This window comes from Sorex araneus, chromosome 1 (assembly GCF_027595985.1).
Source record: "Sorex araneus isolate mSorAra2 chromosome 1, mSorAra2.pri, whole genome shotgun sequence".
NCBI lineage: Eukaryota > Metazoa > Chordata > Mammalia > Eulipotyphla > Soricidae > Sorex > Sorex araneus.
The window spans coordinates 228,568,154-228,582,984 of record NC_073302.1 but is presented as its reverse complement, the minus strand read 5'-3'; the positions used below and the strand labels follow the sequence as shown (position 1 = coordinate 228,582,984).

Below are 14,831 nucleotides of genomic sequence, written 5' to 3'. Positions count from 1 at the left end.
TCTGGAGATTTTCTACACCTCATCTTGGAGTTCACTGATTTTTTTCAGTGACTCTGCTGCTGAGGCCTTCCAGTGAGGTTTCCATTTCACCTGTCAGGTTTTTCAGGTCAGTCATTTCTGCTTGTATTTTACTTTGTATTTTCCTCATTTCTGCTCTCATATCCTCTTGTATTTTATCAGCAGTGGGTTTCCTTGCTTCTTTGAGCTCCTTATACATTCTTAAAAGCTCCATTCTAAAGTCCTTATCTGAGAGGTTATATAGTTCATTATTGTGTTTGATTCAGCCAAAACCCAGCCTCACCAATGCTCAAGGCCACTCTCCACACTCTTGAACTAGCCTCACCCATGAAGGAACTGAAGAGGAATCCAGGTATGTGGGACTTGTGGCTGAGATCTCCAAGCCTGCTCGGATCAAGACTGGGCCTCCTCCACCCAGATCCCCACTTTTCCAGTAGCTTGGCAGTTGGCAGTACACCCGCAAACCCCCCTCCCCCTGCCCCGTAATCTCATCAATGGCCAAGATCCAGAGACTATAAAACAGAAATCTTCCAGAAGAGAGCAACACAATTTTTCCTGAAGTGAATGTAGCCACGTGACCTCTTTATTTTTATTTATTTTTATTTATTTTTTTTCCTGCACAGCAGAACCTGGCAGGCTATCCGTGACATATTTGATATGCCAAAAACGGTAACAGCAACGTGCTCTTCATGTTCCTGGAGTGAGAAGATGCCATTGGGTTACACTAGCACGTGACAGGGACACATGAAGATGTTACTAGTGCCTGCTCAAGCAAATTGATGAACAACGGGATGACAGTAACATGACAGTGACAGTGATTGTGTTTGATTCATCTGGGCTAGCAACTTCGCTCACTAAGCCTGGTGGTTTTCTGTGATGCTTTACAAACATTGTGACCTTTGCAGTTTGGATTCTTGTGCTCACCATTGCTTTTGTGTTTTTGATGTAATATTAATCAGAGTAGGGGCTAATGGACTAATGGCCTAATGTGCTTAGGGTGGTCAGGCTGCCCTAGTGAGAGTTCTGTATAAGAGGCTAGTTCGTGGTTCTTATGAGAGATGGTGGGAGAGATTAACTTGTGGCCACATTAGTGGAAGCCGCTTGGGAAGTCACTTCCACAGGTCTTCTGACTTGTGATTTTAGGTAATAGGTCCTTGCAGCTTATGGCCCTAGTTAGGAGCTGCCTCCAGCCTGGGGCCCTTTGTTCTGCGCTGCTTTGCCTTTTGGTCCTGGCCCCTATATGTAAATTTATAAAACTGTAATCTGCCCTTCTTCAAACATGTGCTCAAAGCTAATACTTGCCTTTTTCAATGCTTTAAGAGAAAATTTCTCTTTATGAACTCTCATCAGTTTAGGAGTCAGTCTGCATGCTTTCAAGTAGAGAGATCTTTGGGCAGTTTTTCTGAGACTATAAATCAAGAAATCAAGTGACAGACTCTTCAGTGGCATGCTGATAACTGAGCTGAGAAGGACCACTGGGTAATGAATGAGCTGTAGAATGTGCACTGGTACCAGCCATGTGAAGATGGTCAGTGTTTTGGCAAAAGTTCATCAATTCCATTTGGTCTTAGTCAAAGTCACTGTTGTCATCTGTGTGCAGGGGGGGGAAGGAAAGCAGTTGATAATTTCAAGGTCTAAAACCAGACCTAATAGCACAGTTTGAACTGCTTCAGTTCCTTGTCCTTTTTTTCGATGTTTGATTATCTTTGGTTCCAACACGCTGTTTATCTGCATGTGTTGACTGGCTCACTCTCTGAAGCTAGCTTTTCTGCTTCTTTTTCCTGCAGCATTACTGGTGAAGGTGGAAGCAGTGGTGGCTGAGACAGCCTTCCATACAGGTTCCCGTCTCAAGACTTTGTTTCAATTTAAAGTGCCACTACCATGGTGAAGTCAGTTCATATTATACTGGTACTCCTGCAGAACAAGTATAAAATGAAAAAAAAAAATGTAGAAAAAAAGAACCCTTCAGCCCTCCGTAGTCAGTACAGACTATGAAAATGCAGGCAGGTTTTGGTAGGCTGTCAAGTCTTAGAAGAGAAGGAGCTGTAGAGTCTGATTTCCATTTTTACCATTTCTGAGGACAGGACAAATTCAGTAAAATGGCTGAAACTGTTGGAAACTTTCTGCCTTTGATAGATAGTCTGAAGAATCTTTGGCTTTCATCTGGGGCACCTAAAAATTTGAGAATATGCTTTGGTAATTAGAGAGCTAGGAACTGAGGTTTGTGGGAGGTTATAATAAGTAAATTTTTTTTTCAGGCCATACCTAAGTCTCTTACTCTGAGTTACATGTGCATAGAGTAAGGCATCAAATGAGGAATTAAAGGATGGTGCATAAATCTGAACCTCATCCAGAAGGCAAACTTTGCAGTTGGGGAGTCAAAATCTGAAAAAACAAAACAAAACAACAAAAGCAACTACTCACACCAGAAGAATAAAATAGAAGCAAGAGATTCAGAATATATAAAATATCTGGAATACAATGAAAAATCATGTAAAGAAGTATTAACATAATATGACTCAATCTTTAAAGAAAATAAAATCAATATAGACTAGTACTGGAGTCTTATTGAATTGAGCAAAATTACATAAAACATTATGTAACGTATAACTATGTAATAACTGTAACAATTATGTGTAACAATTATATGTAATAATTATAATTATTATCACTTATCCCGTTGCTAATCGATTTGCTTGAGCAGGCGCCAGTAATGTCTCCATTGTGAGACTTGTTACTCTTTTTGGCATATCAAATACGCCACGGGTAGCTTGCCAGGCTCTGCCATGCGGGCAAGATACTCTTGGTATTGCTGGGCTCTCCAAGAAGAAAGGATGAATTGAACCCCGGGTCGGCTGCGTGCAAGGCAAATGCCCTACCCACTGTGCTATATGTTTTAATAATATTACAATTATATGTAATAATTCATCATCATCCCGTTGATTGTTGATTTTCTCAAGCGGTCTCAGTAACGTCTCCATTCAACTTCTCCATTCATCCTAGCCCTGAGATTTTAGCAGCCTCTCTTTACTCGTCCTTCCCAACAGTGCTGGTGCCACATTGGAGGCTCTTTCAGGGTCAGGGGAATGAGACCCATCATTGTTACTGGTTTGGGCATATGAATACACCACGGGGAGCTTGCCAGGCTCTCCCATGCAGGCAGGAAACTCTTGATAGCTTGCCAGGTTTTCCAAGAGGGAGAATTAGGCTATAAGATGTCACGCTTCCGGGGGCTTGGTTTTATAGTCTCTGGATGTTGGCCATTGATGGAATTACATATAATTATATAATAATTATATGTTACAACTATAACTATGATGGATATAAAAATACTGACATTTGAAGAATATGAACTATCAAAAGAGAAGACATGTTGAAAGAGCTAAATATAAATTTTAAACTTAAAAGTGAAAATAAGAAATTTATTCAGAAGTTAACAAAATACTTATAGATACCAAAGAATGAATTTGCAAATTGACAATAGGGTATCACTGTATCACTGTTATCCCGTTGTTCATCTATTTGCTTGAGTGGGCAGTAGTATCTTCTCCATTCGTCCCAGCCCTGAGATTTCAGCAGCCTCTTCTTACTCATCTTTCCCAATGATTTGAGGCTCTTCCAGGTCAAGGGAATGAGACCTGTTATTGTTACTGTATTTGGCACATCAAATACGCCATGGGGAGTTTGCCAGGCTCTTCTGTGTGGGCAGTATACTTTCGGTAGCTTACAGGGCTTTCCAATAATGTGTACTGTAGGATGACATTACTTTGTCCTTTCCCTCCTTGCCACAAGTAGCTTGTCCTGGTTTTACCCAGAGTTTAGGCTTACACTAGCCACACCCATCAAGGTGTTCCCGAATCTCTCCCATCCCTTTGTTTAGCTATAATCACTTCTCCATGCTCTCCCCTAAAAGAGTTAATCCTCGGCTTTCCCTTAATCTGACTCTGCTAATTTGCAAGGTCAGACCTTCCTAGGATACTGAATTTATATTATATAAGTTAATATTGCCTTTCTCCTCTTCTTCTGCCTTTTGAATAATTTACTTTAAAGCTATGACTGTTTTGTATAGACACGAGAAGACAATATTATGTTTTTATAACTTGGGAATTAATTGGCCTCGAATATTATTCCTTCCTGGGCATCTGCTTTCTCCACTTAAGCCTCAGTTGCCCTCAGTTCCTAGCACCCCAAAGCAGGGTCCCCGACGTGGGACAGGAAGGATCCAGGGCAAGCGGTGAGTTATGTGCTACCCTGGCATCGAGATGGGCCTGGCCAAAGTGCCTAATTCTTAACTATAAGTTAAGAGCTTGATCATAGACAAATGCTGTCATGATCCAATAGTAATTATGAGACTGGGACCCTGCCAGGGATAGGAAAGACTGATCTGGCCTGAGCACTGTAATCTGAGATTGAGATGGCCCCAGGAGAGCAATTCTATAAGCTTTAATGCATCTCTTATTGTGTCTACACAAAATAATTAATATTATGAATTCTTATATGTTTGCTGGCTGAGAAGAAGAGAAACACATTCATGGGACTCCGCCCTTGGGTGGATCCTCCTGCTGAAAGAGAATTAAGTCCTAGGAGAAGCATCCCCTAAGGGAAAGGACCTTACCCTATTGATGATGACCACACCTATGTGTACGCCCCAACCCCCTGATGCTGTGGAGATTTAACTAGGCTGTAAGAGTGGGTTGGGGGGCCAGATCCACGGGGCCAGATCCACGAGGGCGAGATCCACGAGAGCGGGAGAGAAGCGGAGAGAGAGAATGAAATAAATGGATCGAGCAACCAGTTTGGCCTGCTTCCTTCTTCCTTCCGTCGCCTGCCTTTGACCCACAGCACACACAGCGGTTCTGGGGCACCGGACTCGGGCGGTGAGACAGAGCCGTCCGGAGAGCCCGTGAGTGCTCGCACCCCTTAGTGCTCTTTAGTTTTTTACAGTGTACCCTATTGTCCCACCCAGACCCCCCATTTTCCAGTAGCTTGGCAGCCATACCCAGAAACTGCCCCCAACGCCACGTAATCCCATCAGTGGCCAAGATCCAGAGACTATATAAAACAAAGCTCCCAGAATCCCAAAGCCACAAACCCACTGATGAGCTTAAAGCAGCACACATGTGTTTGGTTTTTTTATATACTTGTATTCTCTAATATACATTCTCTGTCCCTCCTGGAAAGCCCGGCAAGCTACCAGATCATTTCACATTTTCTTGAGTTGTGGCTGGGATCTCATACTTTACTGGATATAGAAGACTGGGATCTTAGTCCCTGCTGTCAGCAAAGAGCTCAGTCCTGGGCTATTAGAATCTTGCAGGCCCTGGGCTACTCAGGGAGCAGACCAAGTATGGGAGGTTCTTTTCTAACTTGCTATACTTTGGGGTCTGTAGTGTGCTTTTTGACTGTAGGGGTGCACCTTGTTTGCTGGTCAGATATAGGCTTTCAGGGTCCCAACCTGTCTACCAGGAAGAAGCATTTCTAATAATCCTCTTTTAGCCTCCTGATAGCTCAGCCTTTGGCTGGGAGAGGATAGAACTGTCCCTTGGGGTTCACCCTCAGTGTCTGTTGTTATAGAATGAGATGTAGTCTAGCCACCAGCACTGCTGTTGGCAAGGTGGAGTCATGGCATGACACCTACCAGTGACCCTGTTTATATTCGTAATTTCTTGCCTTCTGTTCTAGCATAGATTAGTGTGTTAGCATAGATTAGCATAAGATTAGTGTGTCAGGCATTTAGTTTGGTGCAACCACCCACAGCCCAGTTCTCCAGGGTGAAGTTCTATACTTCAGAAATGTCTTCATAATTGTAGTTTGTTGCCTTTCTTGGCAAGTGCTTCATTCTGTCTCCAATCTTTCTAGTTGCTGTCCTTTGGACTATTATTATAGAAACTTTGTCTGCCAGGGTTCCGCATCAGTGTCTATGTAGATTAATCCCAGTTTTGGTGTAGATTTGCCATGATCATGGGAAAAGGTAGACACAGGTTCTCTTAATTTGGCCATCTCAGCTCAGCCCACTCTAATTATGTCTTTATGTGCATGTGGGTCATAGCACTTCTAGTCTCAGGTGATTTGTCTCATTTCATCAGGACTGAGGGCTGCCTACATGACTACATAATCTCTATTATCTTCACAACTTCTTTAGTTCAACTACTGGGTTGCCCTTGGCCTACTTTTGTTCTATCCACTGAAAAAAAGATGCAGTGCTTTTCTCCCAGAGAAGGTGCTGATCACAGGGTGAGAAATATTGGTGATCTAGCAAGGTGTGATAGCTTACTTCCTATAACTCAGAGGCTATGTGCCTCAAACACAAGTGGACAAGATGGTTGAGAATGTGGTCTTCTTGTCACCTGCTTGGCTGGTGGGTAGGCAAAGCTGAAGGACTTGTACTTGGTTGACCATGTCCTCCTAAGTGTGAGCACAACGGCTTCTTCGGCTTCTTCAAGGACTGTAATGCTGTGGGTTGGGGTTGAATGTCAGGGAGTGCAGAGGCCCGTGGGCCAGGGCATCAGTGCCAGAGGCAGGGAGAAGCTATGCAGAATCCACAAGGCATTTTAGAAGCTGCAGACCATGCTGGATGGTGGGACTGTGCTCAGTCCCTGCTCCCTGCTGGGACTCATCTCAGAAGTTGACTCACATGCTTAGAATGGTGAGGTCAGGAGCAAAGCAGTTCTTGTTTGGGGTGGGCTCTGACACGGGTACTTTGGTGTGAGAAACAGGCAGGGAGGAGTCAAGGCTTTTTCTTTGCTGCCTTGGGAAAAAGGACACACTGGAAGTCTGTCTTCCAGGAAACCTGTATAAGACTTAACCATATTCTGTCTCTTGCACCATTGTGTACTTGGATATTAGGTGCAAATGGTATTTTATGGCCACACATTTAGGTCCTTGTGGCCTCTTGGGAAGCTGGGGAAATCTATAGGGCTCACCTAGCTGAGTGGACTGGGAAGACCCAAGTGCAAGCCATATCTAGTGCCTCAAGGAGGCACATGATCTGAGCATCAGGAGGCAGGTGAGCACTGAGGCAGGGCATAGAAGTTTTGGTGACCACCAGATCTGTTACCAGTTGGGAAAACAGGGAGGATGCTAGGGCCGGTGCTGCTTCAGCAGCTTCCTCCTTGGCCACACCAAGGCTGCTGTCCAGCGGTATTTTCTCTTCTTTTTTTTTAATCTAATTTTATTTTTGTAAAGTTGTTCACAAAAATTTATTTCATTTACTATTGAAGCACCAATCCCACCACCATTGCACTTTCCCTGCACTATAAGAGGAAAGTGTGTGAATATTGTTGTACTTCATCCTGGAGCCATTAAGCATTTGTATAAGAGATTGCAAACATGTGTGTTAAACCCAAACAAATGTGTGCTACTCTTGGTACATCAGTTAGGTAGAGTATGAGAGGTCACTCCAGGAATTGTGAAATTTAGAATACGATTATAGAGCAGATTCACTCATGGGTGAGGCCTATGTTGCTCTCTTCTGGGAGCTTTATTTCTTTGAGTCTCTGGATTACGGCTGTTAATGAGATTATAAGTTGCCAGGGGCAGTTTGTGGGTGTGACTGCCAAGCTACTGGTATACTTGGGAACTGGGGGAAGAAGGCCAAGTTCCTCTCTAAGTGAGTTTGGAAATTTGTGGAGAGCCACCATGGGACCATGCTTTGTAGCGCTCTTTGTAATCAACACCTGTGTGCTTCGAAAACAACTCCTAATAAGGAAACGATGTCTTGCCACGCCCATAAGCTGTGACTAACCTATCAGATGCGGACACGTGGGCATAAGCAGGCAGCGAGAGGTATATAAGGGGGGAGGTCACCTAGCTAGTGGGTTCTCCCTCATGCGTCCCTTTTTCCGCCTTACTCCACGTCCCCTTTCCTGATTTCTTCTCTAACGCATGAGAAAGTTCCTAAATAAATCGCAGCCAAAAGGATCTCCGAGTTGCGTGTTTCTTCGCTGGACGAAGCGGCGCGCGACAGCTGGTGGCCCGTACGGGGAACCCGACCTCCAGTACCCCCCCGGTGGATTCAGAACTTGCTGCGATTTATTCAGGACTAAGGTTCACGAGAAATCGTGACGATGAGGTTCCTGTGGTAAGTCAGGACTAAGGTTCACGAGAAGTCGCGACGATGAGGTTCCTGTGGTAAGTCAGGACTAAGGTTCACGAGAAGTCATGACGATCAAGTTCCTGTGGTGAGTCAGGACAATAATATCCATGGATGTGTATGTTTCGTCTGTTGGTTGGATGTTTGTCTTTCCCTTTGTCTTTTCATTTTTGCTTTCTATGATTACTTTAAGGATCAGAAGTGCGATAAGGCCGTACAATCAGGACAAGTAGTGTTAGAAGACACAAAGAAGGACAGAGGCAGCCGTCATGGCATTATAGCCTCTGAGCTAGAGGAGGGTTCGGACGTGGAAAGCGAGGCCTCTAGGGGAACCCCGCTGATGGAGGGACGCGCCCCAAAAAAGAAAGGAAGGCCCCAAGAACCATCCATGACCCGTCCGTCTCTTTATCCCTCGCTACGTCAATTTCAGCAGGGACGGGCTAACGGGGATTCTGACCCCCCTATTGAAGAGGAAGCTGCGACATATGATAGTGACCGATACTTACCACTAAAGGGCTCTGAGGATGACCTGCCCCCTTATCTTAACAAAGCGGAAGGCGGACTTTCTTTTGCAAAACCCGGGCTCTGGGCAGAAGTTAGGCGAGAGCTACAGTTAACTTACCCAGTTTTTGAAGATAATAATCAACAGCGATATCATGAGCCCCTAGATTTTAAAATAATTAAGTCCTTGGCAGAATCAGTAAAGACTTATGGAGCCAACGCCGCATTTACTATAACTCAAATAGAAGGCTTATTCAGATATTGTATGACCCCAAATGATTGGCAACAGGTGGCTAGAGCGGTGTTGACGCCTGGACAATACTTGGACTGGCGCACCTTCTTAATGGAATTTGCAAATGAGCAAGCAGCAACCAATCTAGCCCAAGGAGGGGCACGAGCAGCCTGGGATAGGGACATGTTATTAGGACTTGGCAGATTCGCCAATCAGCAGACTGGGTACCCCCCAGAAGTTTATACGCAGGTGAACCAAATAGGATTGAAAGCGTGGAAAGCTCTACCCAACAGAGGGGAAGTCCGAGGCAACCTTACAGGGTTGCCCTTGTTCAAGGGCCCCTGGAACCATTTTCCGACTTTGTTGCCCGTGTGGTCGAGGCTGCCGGAAAAATCTTTGGAGATTCGGACACTGCGATGCCTCTCATAAAGCAGTTGGTATTTGAACAATGCACTGCTGAGTGTCGCAAGGCTATCGCCCCCTATAAGAGTCTGGGACTGGAGTATTGGATGAAAATATGCCGAGAAATAGGGGGTCCCCTAACCGCCACAGGCTTAGCTGCGGCTGTCATGGATATTACCAAGAAAGTTACGGGACTCGCTATAACCTGCTATACGTGTGGAAGGACAGGGCACCTGAGGAGACAGTGTCCTGTCAATAACCAAGTTGTAGGATCTAGACCCAGACTTTGCCCTAAGTGAAAAAAGGGAAGACATTGGGCAAGTGAGTGTAGGTCAGTGAGAGATGTCCACGGCCATAGGATATCTCAAAGCAATATAAGAAGGGATTCAAAAAACGGCTTACGGGGCCCACGTCCCCAGGGCCCTCAAATATATGGGGCGGCGCAAGTTTCCGAGGAATGGCCATCTCTGCAACATCCCAGGGACTCAGGGGAGCCTCTAAGGCCTCCCCCGCTGTGACCCTGCAAGCCGTCAATCCCATGGTCCTCACTCCGAGAATGGGAGTACAGATTTTAGAGTTAGGGAAACTAGCCCCTTTACCGAATGAAGTTATAGGATTGCTAATAGGCTCCCCTGAAGCAGTTTTAAAAGGCTTGTGTGTATATCCTGGTATAATTGATCCCAACCATTCTGAAAGTGTGAGAGCCCTGATTGAGTCTCCCCGTGGGATTACTGCTATCAGCCCAGGGGACCCTGTTGCCCAGGTTATTCTCCTTCCTGCCGTGGGTGGACAGACATGCAATGGTAAAAGGGCTTTAAATCAGGAACAAATTGAGGGAGCTTTTCTTGCATTAGGTATGCACACCAGACCCATGATGCAATTAATAGTAGAAGGAAAAAGGATCATGGGACTCCTTGACACTGGAGCAGACCGTAGCATAATAGCCACTAAGGATTGGCCTTCTGCCTGGCCCACACAGGCTTCTGCTCAGCAATTGCAGGGTCTGGGGTACCTCAGTACCCCAGAAGTAAGCGCACGTCACCTCACCTGGAAGGATGACGAGGGACACCAGGATAGCTTCCAGCCCTTTATACTTAATTTGCCCTTTTCCCTTTGGGGACGAGATGTTCTGGCTAAGATGGGAGTTAGGCTTTGCACTTCTTCGCGCCCTATTGCTGTTTCTGCTGACCAAAATTTATTATAGGGGCCGCTGTGGAAATCATCCCCCTAACATGGTTAACAGAGGACCCGGTGTGGGTTCCACAGTGGCCTTTGTCCTCTGAAAAATTAGATGCAGCTGAAGCCTTAGTTAATCAACAATTGTCAGCTGGACACTTACGTCCTTCTGTATCCCCTTGGAATACTCCTATTTTCGTAGTTAGAAAGAAATCCGGTAAATGGCGTTTGTTGCATGATCTTCGAGCTGTTAATGCTCAAATGCGCGTGATGGGGCCTGTACAACGTGGCCTGCCTTTATTAACCACTTTACCAAAAGATTGGCATGTAATTGCCATTGACATACAAGATTGCTTTTTCTCTATTCCGTTACATCCACAGGATATTCCCCGTTTTGCATTTACATTACCCTCTAAGAACCATGAGCAACCAGATAAGCGATATGAGTGGGTAGTCCTCCCACAAGGGATGACAAATAGTCCCACTCTTTGCCAGCTATACGTAGGTTCCATCATAGCTCCTTTGCGAAAGTGTTTCCCGAAAGTACAATGTGTGCATTATATGGATGATATCCTGCTGGCAGCAAAATCTGAAAACGCTCTTAATAATGCCCTACTCAAATTAACCTCGCTCTTACAAAGTGCCAATTTAATTATTTCCCCTGAAAAAATTCAGAAAGGAACAGTTGTCCAATATCTAGGCGCTAAGATAACCCCCAAAGCAGTACATCCCCAAAAAATTACGCTTCGGCTTGACCACTTACACACGCTTAATGATTTCCAACGTTTGTTGGGAGACATTAATTGGATAAGGGGATACCTTAAATTACCTAACTATGACTTAAAACCTTTATTCAATATGCTTCAAGGTGATCCTTCTCTTTCTTCCCCACGGACTATCACACCCGAAGCTAGAGAAGCCCTTTGCAAAATTGAGCAAGCTCTTACTGCTGCTGGCAATACACGCGTGCAGCCTGAGTTTCCTATTTTGCTTTGTGTGCTTTCAACTTACGGGCAACCTACTGCAGTCCTATGGCAGGAGGGACCCCTTCTGTGGATTCATCCTAGGGTCTTTCCGGCAAAAGCCGTGGAATTATACCCTGCAGCTGTAGCCCGTTTGGCTATGATTGGTATTCAGGACTGCTTGCAATACTTTGGAAAACTTCCAGATGCTCTTATTACACCCTATAATTCCACTCAAATAGTTTCTTTGTGTAACTTACATGATGATTGGGCGATTCTCTGATTTTCTTTTCCCAATGTTATTGATAATCATTATCCCAAACATCCACTAATGACCTTCTTTAAAACCCATCCGGTAATTTTCCCCAAAGTCACCTCTTATGTACCCCTTCGGGATGTTCCGAACATTTATACTGATGGTTCAAGTACAGGCTGGGGGGCTTATATGATAGAGGGTCAAGATCCTATTCGTATGCAATTTCCAACTACGTCTCCTCAAGTTGTGGAACTCCGCATTGTCTTGACAGTGTTTGAGCATTGCCCCTTTGCTTTCAATTTGATCTCTGATTCACGATATGTTGTAAATGCTCTTTGCTCACTTGAGGTGGCAGGACCAATAAAGGCCTCCAGCTCGATAGCCTCTTTGTTATCTGCTTTACAGCAAATTCTTTGGACCCGTGAAAAACCATTTTTTGTCACACATATCCGCTCTCATACAGGCCTTCCGGGTCCCTTAGCAGAAGGCAATGCTTGTGTTGATGCACTCACTAGACCATCTTGTTTTGTTATTCAGTCTCCTTTACAATTAGCAAAAAATTTTCATGACCGTTTCCATGTTTCTTCTCGGACCCTTCAACATAGATTTCAAATCCCTCGAGCCGAAGCTCGGGCAATTGTTTTACATTGTCCACACTGTGTCCCTTTTCTTCCTGCCCCCTCCATGGGCATAAACCCTCGTGGTCTTGTGCCTTTACGCATTTGGCAAATGGATGTTACACATTTCTCGGAATTCGGCAGGCTCAAATATCTCCATGTATCTGTGGACACGTGCTCCGGTATCATTCATGCCACTCCCCTTTCTGGGGAGCGGTCCACAAATGTTATCTCTCATTGCCTTGAAGCATGGGCAGCCTGGGGCATCCCAGCCCAACTGAAAACAGATAATGGTCCGGCATACACCTCTGCTAAATTCACTGCATTTTGTGCCCAGATGGGAGTCTCTTTATCTCATGGCCTCCCGTATAACCCACAAGGACAGGGCATCGTTGAGCATGCCCATTCCACCCTTAAAGCATGCCTAATAAAACAAAAAGGGGGAGTTGGCCTGGGACGGCCCCCTCGAGAAAGAATCTCTATTGCACTTTTTACTTTAAATTTTTTGATCATTGATGATAAGGGCACCTCCTCTGCAGACAGACATTCTTCAAAGATTCCTGTGTGCCAAGGATATGTTAAATGGAAAGATATCCTTTCTGGTGAATGGCACGGCCCGGACCCCGTGTTAACCTGGGCCAGGGGTTCTGTTTGTGTTTTTCCACAGGACAGGGCAGAACCCGTGTGGATTCCTGAACGTCTGACACGGAAGACCGCACCTCCAGTAGACCAAGAGGTGGAAACTGGTGCTCCTGCTCAGCCTGGTTTCTGTGATGATACAAGCTGAAGAAGCAGCTTTTTGGGCCATTGCTACAACTTGGCCTGCTCTAATCCCTTCCGTTCCCACCTTAATAAGACCTGAGTAGAAGTCCCCTCTATTTTATCAAAGAGTGGGTGGAGGTGGGAGTACTACTATCCTTATTGCTTCTCGCTGCTTTGGGTTTTTGCCTGGTGTCTATATAAAATGCAGCAAGTACAACTATTTACAAAGGCGTGATATTTGCAGGTATCCCGGCCCTGGAGGCGCAGCAATCCCCCAAGCTTTGGCTTGCAACTTTGAATCAATAATCTCGCTTAGAACAATCAGGTCTAGCTGGATGTAGCAAAGGTATTGTGCAGCTGAGAGCCCTTAACTGCAGGGGACCTCCTGTAGTTGAGGAGTTTGAAAGGGTGCATTATACCCACCTGACCCTTGGACCAACCTAAGACAGGGACCTACAAGCGAGAGGGCTCCCAATGACGGGTAAGGCCAAGGGGGCCGAGGTCGCTACGCAGACTTGCTGTTCTAAAACAAAAAAGGGGGAACTGTGGAGAGCCACCATGGGATCATGCTTTGTAGCGCTCTTTGTAATCAACACCTGTGTGCTTCGAAAACAACTCCTAATAAGGAAACGATGTCTTGCCACGCCCATAAGCTGTGACTAACCTATCAGATGCGGACACGTGGGCATAAGCAGGCAGCGAGAGGTATATAAGGGGGGAGGTCACCTAGCTAGTGGGTTCTCCCTCATGCGTCCCTTTTTCCGCCTTACTCCACGTCCCCTTTCCTGATTTCTTCTCTAACGCATGAGAAAGTTCCTAAATAAATCGCAGCCAAAAGGATCTCCGAGTTGCGTGTTTCTTCGCTGGACGAAGCGGCGCGCGACAGAAATTTCAGTCACAGATCCCGCATACCTGGGTTTTTCTGCAGGTTCCCTCGTGGGTAAGGCTTGTCTGAGCGTGTGGAGAGAGGACTTGAACATGGTGTTCGTTGGGTTCCGGAGGTTTTTGGCTGTCAGGGTTCTGCTGGGGCAGGGAGGCTCAACCTGCCCCCCTCTGAGTTGCCCCAGTGAAGACAGCCTGGTCAGCGGTACTTTCATGGGCTCTTGGCTGCTCTCAGCTGCTATCTTGCAGCTGTTCCTTCTGGATAAACTAATCCCATGTTTGGGACAGGGGTGTGGTGGAAGATAGCAGGCAATTTACACGATTGGCACTTCTGAGCACACAGACTGAGCTACCCCAACATTCTTATTCAGCTCACTCACCAGTTAAGGGAAATTATTGTAGAATCTTGGCTCCTGAAATGTCCATGTTCCTTAATGATACTGATTCAAAGGAGTTGAGTTTAAAATGCACCAGAGCTCAGACCTCTACCTAATACCGTGCACAAAAGTCAAAGTGGATTAAAGACCTCAATATCAGACCAGAATCCATAAGGTACATTGCAGAAAACATCAGCAAAAACCTCTATGACATTGAAGCTAAAGGTATTTTCAAGGACGAAATGCCATTGACCAAGCAAGTGGAAACAGAGATAAACAAATGGGACTATCTTAAACTAAGTGGCCAGCATACAAAGACAGTCTACAGAATGGGAAAGGATTCTCACCCAATATCCCTCCGATAAGGTGTTAATATCAAGGAGATACAAGGCACTGGTTGAACTCTACAAGAAGAAAACTTCCAACCCCATCAGAAAATGGGGTTGAAGTGAAATGAACATCACTGAAATGAACATAAACTTGAATGAAATGAAAATGAAATGAACATCACTGAAATGAACAGACACTTTCTCAAAGAAGAAATCCGAATGGCC

General features: G+C 45.3%; 1 pseudogene; it reads right to left on the bottom strand.

The window, feature by feature from the left end:
• Positions 1–642: 642 nt before the first annotated feature.
• Positions 643–14,831, bottom strand: part of LOC105942805 (eukaryotic translation initiation factor 3 subunit H-like) — a 54,113-nt pseudogene continuing 39,924 nt past the window's right edge.